This window comes from Chlorocebus sabaeus, chromosome 19, assembly GCF_047675955.1.
Source record: "Chlorocebus sabaeus isolate Y175 chromosome 19, mChlSab1.0.hap1, whole genome shotgun sequence".
In the NCBI taxonomy this organism is placed as follows: domain Eukaryota; kingdom Metazoa; phylum Chordata; class Mammalia; order Primates; family Cercopithecidae; genus Chlorocebus; species Chlorocebus sabaeus.
Genome location: NC_132922.1, coordinates 6,245,272 through 6,256,880, shown reverse-complemented (window position 1 = coordinate 6,256,880; position 11,609 = coordinate 6,245,272). Strand labels below are relative to the sequence as shown.

General features: G+C 44.4%; 1 long non-coding RNA gene and 1 pseudogene across 2 annotated transcripts; both read left to right on the top strand.

Annotated features, from left to right (window-relative positions):
* The first annotated feature begins 5,711 nt into the window (after positions 1–5,711).
* On the top strand, positions 5,712–6,819 carry LOC103223642 (keratin, type I cytoskeletal 18 pseudogene; annotated as a pseudogene).
* A 1,071-nt stretch (positions 6,820–7,890) lies between these two features.
* On the top strand, positions 7,891–10,975 carry LOC119627125 (uncharacterized). 2 transcript variants are annotated; one of them, XR_005243164.2, is made up of 5 exons: positions 7,891–7,990; positions 8,146–8,212; positions 9,041–9,124; positions 9,908–10,024; positions 10,565–10,975. It is a non-coding gene; the product is annotated as an uncharacterized lncRNA (long non-coding RNA). The 2 variants fall into 2 exon arrangements; XR_012089597.1 differs by lacking the exon at positions 8,146–8,212 and having other exon boundaries at positions 9,041–9,160.
* The last annotated feature ends 634 nt before the right edge of the window (positions 10,976–11,609 follow it).

The window sequence follows — 11,609 nt, the reverse complement described above, 5'->3', positions numbered from 1 at the left end:
AAGTTCGAACTCTATGTAGAGATAATATATTTTTAATGAAGACAAGGTAAAGATTTAATTTAACGTAAGAAACTGACAGATTTGATCCCAAGCAGCACTACAAGAAATGCTAAAAGACCTCCTTTGGACAGAAGGAAAATGATGCACATACTAAGCAGAAACCTGAATAAACACCTAAGAATAAAGACCATCAAAAATGGGGATCAGGCTGGGCACGGTGGCTCACACCTGTAATCCCAGCATTTTGAGAGACCACAGCAGGAGGATCACTTGAGCCCAGGAGTTTGAGACCAGCCTGGGCAACATAGGAAGACCCTGTCTTTACAAAAAAAAAAAAACTACACAAATTAACTGGGTGTGGTGGCATGTATCTGTAGTCCCAGCTACTCAGGAGGCTGAGGTGGGAGGATCACTTGAGCCTGGGGAGGCTGAGGTTGCAGTGAGCCAAGTGACACTGTTGCCCTCCAGCCTGGGCAACAGTGAGACCCTGTCTCAGAAGCAAAACAAAACAAAAATGGTAATCATGTCAGTAAATGTAAAAGACATTTTTTAAATTGTTTATGCCCTTTAAAAGATTATTTCTGTTTCAGGCAAAAATAACAACAATGTATCATGAGATTTATAATAAATGTAGAAGTAAAATCAAGGCGGTACTACTGCAAAAGCAGAGAGATGTAAAGCGAAGGGCACTGTCGTGGGAGCTTCACACTCCATGTGAAGGGGTGCAGGAGTCCTCGAATGTTAACTGTGACGAGTTGAAGATGTCTACAATAAATACTAGAGCAACTACTTTTAAAACACAGGATGGGGGGTAGCTAATATGCCAATGGAGGAAATAAAGTAGAACTATTAAAATATCCAATAAAGGCAAAAGAAGGAAAGAGAAGCAAAGAATAGATGAGACAAGTAGCGGGAGAGAAAGCAAAGCAAAAGATTTAAATTCATTCGTAACTATATCACTTTCAATGTAAGTAGTCTAATTTAAAGGTAAAGATTGTGAGACTGATTTCAGTTTTTTGTTGGTTTTTTGTTTTTTGTTGCTGTTTTTTTTTTTTTTTTTTTTTTTTTTTTGAGACAAAGTCTCACTCTGTCGCCAGGCTGGAGTGCAGTGGCGCAATCTTGGCTCAGTGCAACCTCCACCTCCCGGATTCAAGCAATTCTCCTGCCTCAGCCTCCCGATTATCTGGGATTACAGATGCCCGCCACCAAGCCCAGCTAATTTTTTTGTAGTTTAGTAGAGAAGGGGTTTCACCATGTCACCCAGGCTGGTCTCAATCTCCTGACCTCAGGTGATCTGCCCGCCTTGACCTCCCAAAGTGCTGGGATTACAGATGTGAGCCACTATGCCCAGCTAAGTTTTTTTTTTAAAAAAAAAGGTAAAACTCTATACACTGATTATAGAACATCAACGTTAAACATAAAGACACACATAGGTTAAGAGTAAAAAGATGGAAAAAGGCTGGGCGTGCTGGCTCATGCCTGTAATCCCAGCACTTTGGGAGGCCAAGGCGGGTAGATCACCTGAGGTCAGGAGTTTAAGACCAGCCTGGCCAACATGCTGAAACACTGTCTCTACTAAAAATACAAAAAATTAGTCATAGTGGTGGGTGCCTGTAATCCCAGCTACTCAGGAGGCTGAGACAGGAGAATTGCTTGAATCCAGGAGGTGGAGGTTGCAGTGAGCTGAGATCACACCACTGCACTCCAGCCTGGGTGACAAGAGTGAAATTCCATCTCAAAAAATAAATAAATAAATAAATAATAAAATAAATAAAGATGGAAAAATATATGCCTTCTTAAGATTAACCTCAAAAATCTCAAAGTGTGAATATTAATATTGGAAAGGTAGAGTTTAGAGAAAATAATATCACCAATAATACAGAAGGTCGTTTAATGATGAAGGGGTCCCTGCATCAAGAGACAACTAATTCTAAAGGTTTATGCACTTGTTAACAGAAATTCAAAATGCATGCAGCAAAACTGACAGAACAGAACTGAAAGAAGGAATAGACATATCTACAGTTGTAACTGGAGATTTCATTACTCCTGTTTAATAATATAGTGATTAGATAGAAAATTGGTAGAATATAAAAGATTTGAACATTATCAACCACATAACCTAATCAACATATAAAGCACTCCACCCACAATAGCAGAAAGCACACTGTTTTCGAGTAGCACAAAACGTTTACCAAGATAGGCAACTTCCTACGCCCTAAAGCAAGTCTCAAAAAGTTGGAATGGGTTTAAGTCATACAAAGTATGTTCTCCGACCACAATTGGGTTAATCAGTAATGGGGAGATGCCTGGAAAATGCCCAAATATTTTGAAACTAAAAAACACATTTCTACATAATTCACTATTTAAAGAAGAAATCACAAGTGAAATCATCATTTTTAACTAAATGAAAATGAAAACTTCACATATCAAAATATGTGGGATACAGGTAATGCAGTGCACAGAGGGAAATTTTTTTTATTGGGAAATGCTCCTATTAGAAATGAAGAAAGTTTTCAAATTGACTTAAACTTGCATCCTAAGAAATCAGACAAAGTAGAGCTAAGTAAGTAGAAAAAAGGAATGATGAGAAGCAGAAATTAATGAATTGGAAAACAGGAGAAAAACAAAGAAAATAAATAGAAACAAAGGTTCATTCTTTTAAGTAAGTTGTTAAAATTAATACACCTGTAGCCAGACTGATCATGACCAAAAGAGAGCAGACACAAGTTTTCAGCATCGTGAATGAGAGAGGAGATACCACTACAGACCCTACAGACGTTAAAAGGATAATATGAACATTGTGATGCCAATACATCTTAGATAAACTTTCGACAAATTCCTTGAAAGTGTTCATACCACCGAATCTCACTCAAGAAGAAATAGACAACCTAAATAACTTTGTACCTTGTAAAGAAATTTAATTTGTGGTGAAAAAAAACCTTCCAACAAAGAAAACTCCAGGTCCAAATGGCTCCACTTGTGAATTTTACCAAACATATAAAGAAGAAATAATGCCAGTTCTATACAAACTGTTTCACAAAGTTGAAAATTTTGGAACACACTTCAATTCATTCTGTAAGGCCAGCAATATCCTGATATTAAAACTAGACAAAAATATTACAAGAAAAAAAAACTACAAACCAACATCTCTCACAAAAGTTCTTCAACAAATTTTAGCATATCAAATTTAAATTCACACACACACACAGATAGAAAGAATAATGCACCTTGTTAGCATGGGGCTTACCCAAGGAGGGCAAGCTTGGTTTAACATCTGAAAATCAATGTAATTCACCATCTTAAAAGGCTAAATAAGAAAAACATTAGATAGAAGAAATAAGATGTGGTGTCCAACAGATGAGTTGGGTGATTATAATTAATGTTAATTGATTATACGTTTCAAAATAGCTAGAAGGGAGTAATTCGAATGTTCCTAGTGTAAAGAAAAGGTAAATATCCATCCATTGTGATTGCAACCACCCTGATTGATTATGTAAATGTATCAAATTATCACATGTACCTCAAAAATATGCACAGCTATTATTTATCAATTAATTAGTTAAAAATATTTTCAAAGAACTATGTAATCCTCTCAATAGACACAGAAAAGGCATTTGACAAAATCCAACATCCATTCCTGATTTTCCTTTTATAAACTCAACAAACTAGAGATAGAAGATTACTTTCTCAACCTGAAAAACGGCATCTAAGGAAAATCCACAGTTAATATCATAGTTAATGATGAAAAGCTAAATGCTTCCTGCTTCCACCGCAAATCAGAAATGAGGCAAGTATGCCTACTCTTACCACTTGTACTTAACATTGTATTGGAGGTGCTTACCAGTGTATTGAGGCACAAAAAAGAAAAAGAAATAAAGGCATCCAGATAGGAAAGGATGTACTAAAACTGTCTTTATTCATAGACAACATGACTGTTTCTGTTGAAAATCTAAACAATCTACAAAAACCCACAAGAACTAATAAGTGAGTCTGGCAAGGTTTCAGGATACAAAATCTATATATAAAAATTAATTGCTTTCTATATACTAACAATGAACCATCAGAAATCGAAATTTTAGAAAATAACCATTTAACATAGCATAACATGAACTATTGAGGATATAAACAAGAATTGTTCACTGGAAACTATGGAACATTGGCAAGAGAAATTAAAGACCAAAATAAATAGGGTGAGACAATGTGTTCATGGAGTGAAAGACTCCACATTGTTGTGATGGTTACTATTACATGTCAACTTGACTGGACTAAGGGATGCCCAGGTAGCTGGTAAAGCATGATTTCTGGGCGTATATGGGAGGGTGTTTCTGAAAGAGATTAGAATTTAAATCAGTAGACAGAGTAAAGACATCCACCCTTATAAATGTGGGTGGGCAAAAATGCAGAGGAAGGATGAATTCTCTCTCTCTCTCTCTGTTTCTCTCCCCCCCGCCCCCTCCGTGAGTTGGGACATCCATCTTCTTCTATCCTTGGACACTAGAGCTCCTGGTTCTTAGGCCATCAGACTCTGAAATAGACACCAGCATTCTTCTGCCCCTACCCAGTACTCAGGCCTTCAGACTAAATGACAGCACCTGCACTCTTACATCTCCAGGTTGCAGGTTGCACATCATGGGACTTCTTGGCCTTCATGATTACATGAGCCAATCCCTACAATAAATCTTCTCTCATATCCATCTGACTAGCTGTATACACATAGATAGATACACTATTGGTTCTGTTTCTCTGGAAACAGAAGAACCCTGAGAAAACCCAAACTAACGTAATTTTTATGATGTCAATTCTCCCCAAATTGATCTATAGATGTGACACAGTCCCAATTAAAATCCCAACAGGCTTTTCTGGTAGAATTTGACAAGCCGATTCTAAAATTAATATGAAAATGCAAGCAACTCAGAATAACCAGAGTTGTTTTGAAAAAGAACAAAGTTGGAGGATTTATACACTTGGTTTCAAGACTGATTATAAAGCTACAATAATCAAAGACTGTGGAATTTGCATAAAGATGAACATATAGATCAATAGAAGAGAAAACAGACTGTAGAAATAGACCCACACATATCGTCAATTGATTTTCAACAAACGTTTAAATAAACTTTTTTCAATAAAAAGTGCTGAAATGATTTCACAGCCGTATGTTTTTTAAAAATGAACCTTGAAACTTCACATTATATACAAAAAGTCTCTTGAAATGCATCCTAGATCTAAATGTAAGAGCTAAAGTAAAACTTTTTCAAGAAGATATCGGAGAAAATCTTTGTGACTTCAAGTTTGGCAAAATATCTTACAAAAAGCACACATTATAAAAAGAAAAATTGGATAAATTGAACTGCATCAAACTTAAAAGTGTTTGTTCTCTAAAACACACTGTTCCAAAAATGAAAAGGAAAGTCACACACTAGAAGAAAATATATACAAAATACGCATCGGACAAAGGGCTTGTATCTAGAATTATGTAAATAACTCTTGCTCGGCGAAGTCTGAGTCCTGTCCTCTCCCCCTCCTCCCTGGACAACTTGAGCTTCACCACTCACTCCACATTCTCCACCAACTACAGGTCTCTGGGCTCTGCCCAGGCGCCCAGCTATGGTGCCCGGCCAGTCAGCAGTGCAGCCAGCGTCTATACAGGCACTGGGAGCTCTGGTTCCAGGATCTCCGTGTCCCATTCCACTAGCTTCCAGGACGGCATAGGGTCCGTGGGCCTGGCCATGGGGATGACTGGGGGTCTGGCAAGAATAGGAGGCACCCAGAATGAGGAGACCATGCAAAACCCGAACGACCGCCTGGCCTTCTACCTGGACAGAGTGAGGCACCTGGAGACCGAGAACCGGAAGTTGGAGAGCAAAATCTGGGAGCACCTGGAGAAGAAGGGACCCCAGGTCAGAGACTGGAGCCATTACTTCAAGACCATCAAGGACCCGAGGGCTCAGAGCTTGGCAATTATTGTGGACAATGCCTGCATTGTTCTGCAAATCAACAATGCCTGTCTTGATGCTAATGACTTTAGAGTCAAGTATGAGACGGAGCTGGCCATGCGCCAGTCTGTGGAGAGCGACATCCATGGACTCCGCAAGGTCATTGATGACACCAACGTCACTCGACTGCAGCTGGAGACACAGATCGAGGCTCTCAAGGAGGAGCTGCTCTTCATGAAGAGGAACCACCAAGAGGAAGTAAAAGGCCTACAAGCCCAGATTGCCAGCTCTGGGTTGACCGTGGAGGTAGATCCCCAAATCTCAGGACTTCGCCAAGATCATGGCAGCCCTCCGGGCCCAAAATGATGAGCTGGCTCGGAAGAACGGAGAGGAGCTGGACAAGTACTGGTCTCAGCAGATTGAGGAGAGCACCACAGTGGTCACCACGCAGTCTGCCAAGGTTGGAGCTGCTGAGATGACGCTCATGGAGCTGTGATGTACAGTCCAGTCCTCGGAGATCGACCTGGACTCGATGAGAAATCTGAAGGCCAGTTTGGAAAACAGCCTGAGGGAGGTGGAGGCCCACTACACCTTGCAGATGGAGCAGCTCAATGGGATCCTGCTGCACCTGGAGTCAGAGCTGGCACAGACCCGGGCAGAGGGACAGCGCCAGGCCCAGGAGTACGAGGCCCTGCTGAACATCAAGGTCAAGCTGGAGGCTGAGATCACCACCTACTGCCACCTGCTGGAAGATGGCGAGGACTTCAATCTCGATGCCCTGGACAGCAGCAAGTCCATGCAAACCATCCAAAAGACCACCACCCACCAGAGAGTGGATGGCAAAGTGGTGTCTGAGACCAATGACACCAAAGTTCTGAGACATTAAGGCAGCAGAATCACGGTACCCTTTGAGGAGCAGGAGGCCAATAAAAAGTTCAGAGGTTAAAAAAAAAAAAAAAAAAAAACTCTTACAACTCAATAATTTTAAAAATCCGGCTGGGCGAGGTGGCTCACACCTGTAATCCCAGCACTTTGGGAGCCTGAGGACAGATCACCTGAGGTCAGGAGTTCTAGACTAGCCTGGCCAATGTGGTAAAATCCTGTCTCTATTAAAAATATAAAAATTAGCGTGGTGGTGCATGTTTTTAATCCCAGCTACTCAGGAGGCTGAGGCAGGAGAATCGCTTGAACCTGGGAGGTGTGGGTTGCAGTGAGCTGAGATCGCGCCATTGCACTCCAGCCTGGGCAACAAGAGCAAAACTCTGTCTGAAAAAAAAAAAAATTAAAACTTCCCAAAAATGGGCAGAAGATTTAAGCAAACACTTCACCAAAAAAGATATATAAATGGCAAATAAATACATTAAAATGATCTTTAACACCATTAGTCATTGGGGGAGGGGAGTACACATTTTAATCACAGCAAGATACCACTACATATCCACCAGAATACCTAAAATTTAAAGACCCTAACAAGTGTTGACAAAGATATGGAGCAACTAGAATGCATACATTGTTGGTAAGAATGTGAAATGGTACAACCACTTTAAGAATCAATATGGCAATTTCCCATAAAGTTAAACAAAATCGATGTGACCACACAATTCTATGTCTAGTTATTTATTCAATTAAAAAATGAAAGCATGTGTCCACATAAAAACTTGTACAAGAATATTCATAGCACTTTTATTTGTGATAGCCAAAAACTATCAAGAACTCAAACGTCTGTCAACAGGAGAGTGGATAAATATTCCATTCTAAACCACGGAATATCATTTAACCACAGAAAGGAGCAAACCGCAACACATAGATGACTCTCAAAAACGTTCTCCTAGGTGACAAAGCCTGATACAGAAGAGTATGTGCTGTGTGACGTCATCTATATGAACTTCTAGAATAGACAGGGCTCCGCTATGCTGATAGAAATCAGAACAGCACGGCCTGCGGGGGGTGGGGAGGGCAGGTGCTAGAGCCTGGGATCCACTGGGAGGGTGACCTGGTGAGAGATTTTACAGCTGTAGAAAATGTCCTCTACCTTGAGAGAGGCGTGTGACACGGGAGTAAGTTTGCCAAAATTCATCAAACTGTGCTAAGATCTGTGCACTTCACTGAATATAAACATCATTTAAATGTCTACTTCATTTAAAAAACAAAGAAGCTGATTGGAAGTGCTGAGCCCTTGGTTAGCGTTTTCTGACTGTGGTCTCCACTGCAGGTGATCTGGCAGAGCGCTTCCCCAAGGGGTCACTGGGGGTCAGAGTGTGAGGATTTCCACTTGGAAGGTCAGTGGAACTGACCCCAACAAAAATGATCCCCCAGCTCCCGCCTGCTGCATGTGAGGCCTGGCTGCTGGTGTTCCGGGGGCTGCAAGGAGAAAGAGGCGGAGGTCTCCAATATTCAGTACATGCCCTGCTTTTGGAGTGGCATCCCCCAATCCAGAGGCCTCTACCCGACCCTTTCTTAAAATAAATCTTGGGTTTTCTGCCAGGCTCAGGGAAGGGCAATCTCCCAGCTGTGCAAGCAGTGGGAGTGGAGAGCTGTCTCTGTCCCTGTCCCTCCCATGAGAGGAAGATTAACTGCTCTTGTTTGAAACAATCCTCCTTCACTCCCCTCCAGAAGTATCTGGCATCTCCAGCCTCCCAGCCCATTGTTGCTTCTCAGCTTTGCATGCTGCTGGCCGTGTTTCAGCTTCTCAAGCTCACCTAGTGGGTTACGGCTCATCCACCAGGTTTCCAGTCTCCCAAATGGTGCTTGGGCCTCCTCCCCTTTTCTCTTTCTCCTTGAGGGTAGTGTCTGTAAAGTGATCTTTACCATCATTTTAGTGGGATCTCAAGAAGAGGCAAATGTATGTGTGTGTGTGTCTGCCACCATCTTTCTCAGTAAGTCCAGTCTTTGCACCTTTTATCCTCATGGTTGCAATGTGGCTGCTCCTGCTCTGGGCATCAGATCCACATTCCAGGCAGGAAGAAGGGTGTGTGCCCCTGAGACCATCCCCTTTGATGGAAAATCAAACCGACAGACTTTCTCTTATGTCCATGGCCACTCCTAGCTGCAAGCGAACCTGGTAACTCCTATGTTTAAGGGGGCAAACTTTCACTCCAACAAAACAGGTTGTTTAAGGAGAATGGATGGTTACACATCCTGCTTGGGAGACAATCACTGAACCAGCGGGGAACACAGTGCATGATGGGCTGGTGGGGCGTGGGGGTCAGTACAGCATGACACAGAAGGCGAGCTGGTTCCTTGAGAGAAAAACAAAGTGCTGGCCCCCGAGGCGAGGAAGGGTTGCTGGCGGGCAGAGAGGACACTGGAGCCCACGGTAGATTCTCCTTGATCATTCACTCCCAGTTCTCTTCCTGCTCCTAGTTCAGTCCCTGACTCCTCTTCTCAGTGCCGTCGCTGTCCCTGTCCTGTGACCAGGGTAAGGGATGGGAGGGGAGGTCTGCACGTTGCTGAGCCTTGTGGAAAGGTGACCGTGGACCTCTGGGAGGATGATCTCATCACTTTCTGAAGGAGACGTCGAGCTGAGATGCTAACAATAGCCAAGCACGATGCCGGCCTGATTGGAGAAGCTAAAAAAAGAAGCTCGTTCCAAAGCCTCATCAGGGAAGAGAAGGGCCACGAAGGCAGGTTTGCAGGGCTTTAGGGAGGAGGGGGAGAGGGATGCAGAGGGATGGACTGAGTGGCCTGAGTCTCAGCACAGCTGTGGCCATGGGCTGCCTCCATGTCCAGGAACGCCAGGTCTGCCATGCACCACCCACCTGCCCCCAAGTTTGCACAGGGCACCTGGGAAGACCTTCAGCCCTACTGGGCCATCCCTTGAGTACCCTCTCCTTCCACATTGGAAGGTCTTCTGCTTCCTGGAGCTTGGCCTGCCTTGGGAGGAGGAGAAAATGGCCCGTGTCCCCAGAGAGCTCACCAAGTGCTGGCCTAGGTGAGCACTCTTTGTGCCTCGTGCCATGGAACTTTTGCCACAGCCCTACCCACTTTATGGAAGAGGAAATCGAGGCTCAGAAAATCAAGCTGGCAGACTTCCTCTGGAACTTCCTCTGGACATCTGGAGGGATGTCTTGTCAGCAGAGCAGGCTGGACTGGTGAGTTTCCTGCAGCTGGGAGTCCTGGCCAATGTGTTCAGCCCCCTCTGACCTCTCTGCACCCTTGATGTTTTTGAGCCTCATGGCTTGGCTCCCACCAACATCTTCTGTCTCCTCTCCCATGCCCCAAAGGCAGCTGGTGTAGAGGGTGGCAAATGACAACCTCAAGGCCAGAGAGGAGTATAACATGCCCACGGCCACACGGCCAGTAACAGGCAGAACTGGGGCTGGAACCCATGTTGCCTGCTTTCTGGCTTCTTCACCATAGCACAGCACAGACGGCGTCAGAGGTGAGGCTGAACAGGCCAGCTAAAGGAGAGTGCTCGAACCCTGCCCATGGCCACCAGCACCACACCCGGCTTTCTGTCATCAGCCTGGAGAGAAATAACAAGGCCCAAACTGATCTGCACTGAAAAGGCAAAGTTACAAATAAAGAACAGCTTCAAGCCCGATGATTGGAAACTTTGCTGCATTGCCATCTGTCACAAATGCCACCGCATTCTTCGTAACCCCCAACGACATTTTCCTTTTCATTTTCAGCTTCACAAAGAGGATGCAGCCCTGCCTCCCAGCAGGAGTCAGTTCTGCCCTGAGACGAGAGGCTCACAATCAAATGAAGACTCCTACTGCTGCATCTTGAAGATAATGATGCTGTCACTCCAGGCCAGAACCACAGGAGTGGCAATGAGTGAACAGCCAGCAGAGTGTAGCGGCCACACTGATACAGGTGAGTCTGCAGCACTGCGGCAGCCCAGGGCTGGGCAAAACTGCCCTCCTGTCCCCCAGGAGCCAAGGCCTCTGAGATTGGTGCTGGGAGGTCACACAGTGAAGGCAAATCACGTAGACCTCAGAGCAGGATCCCTGGCCATGAGAACTCAAAAGACACAGCCTTTAAAATGAAGACAGAAAACTGTACTTATTGCCACAATAAAGCTGTGTAACAAACTACCCAAAACTTGGGAGCTTCAAATAAGTGTTTATTTGGCTCACAGTTCAGCAGTTTTGCCTGGGCTCTGTGGTGTGATTCTTCTGGTCTTGGCGGAGCTCACCCACATGTCTGGTGGGCAGCCAGCTGCTGGCAATGAGGCTGTGTGCTCCTCACCCTCCCAGATTGAGCTGGGTGTGTCCTTGTGGCAATGGCAGAGGCACAGGAGAGCAACCAGAGGGTACACAGCCCCCTGAGACTCCAGCTCAAGATGGGCCACAGCCACTTCCACTTTGTCCTGTTGACCAACATGGATCACAGAGCCAGGCCCAGAGTGAGAAGTGGGCAGGCCAACCCAGCCCTGGTGAAACGGGCAGCTCCAGGGAAGGTAGAAAAGTGGGGCCATCACTGCGACCTAGCACCAATGCCTGCCCCGAAGAGTGGGGCCATCACTGCGACCTGGCACCAATGCCTGCCCCAAAGAGTGGGGCCATCATTGTGACCTAGCACCAATGCCTACCCCCAGGGCTATAATCTAGAGGATCAAGTGGATTAAGGGCCAGGAAAACACATAACGAACAAGCGCAGAGGCCTCCTGCATCCAGTCACCAATGGAGGCTTCCTTGGTGAGTCTAGGTGCCATCTCTGCACCGCGTCCCA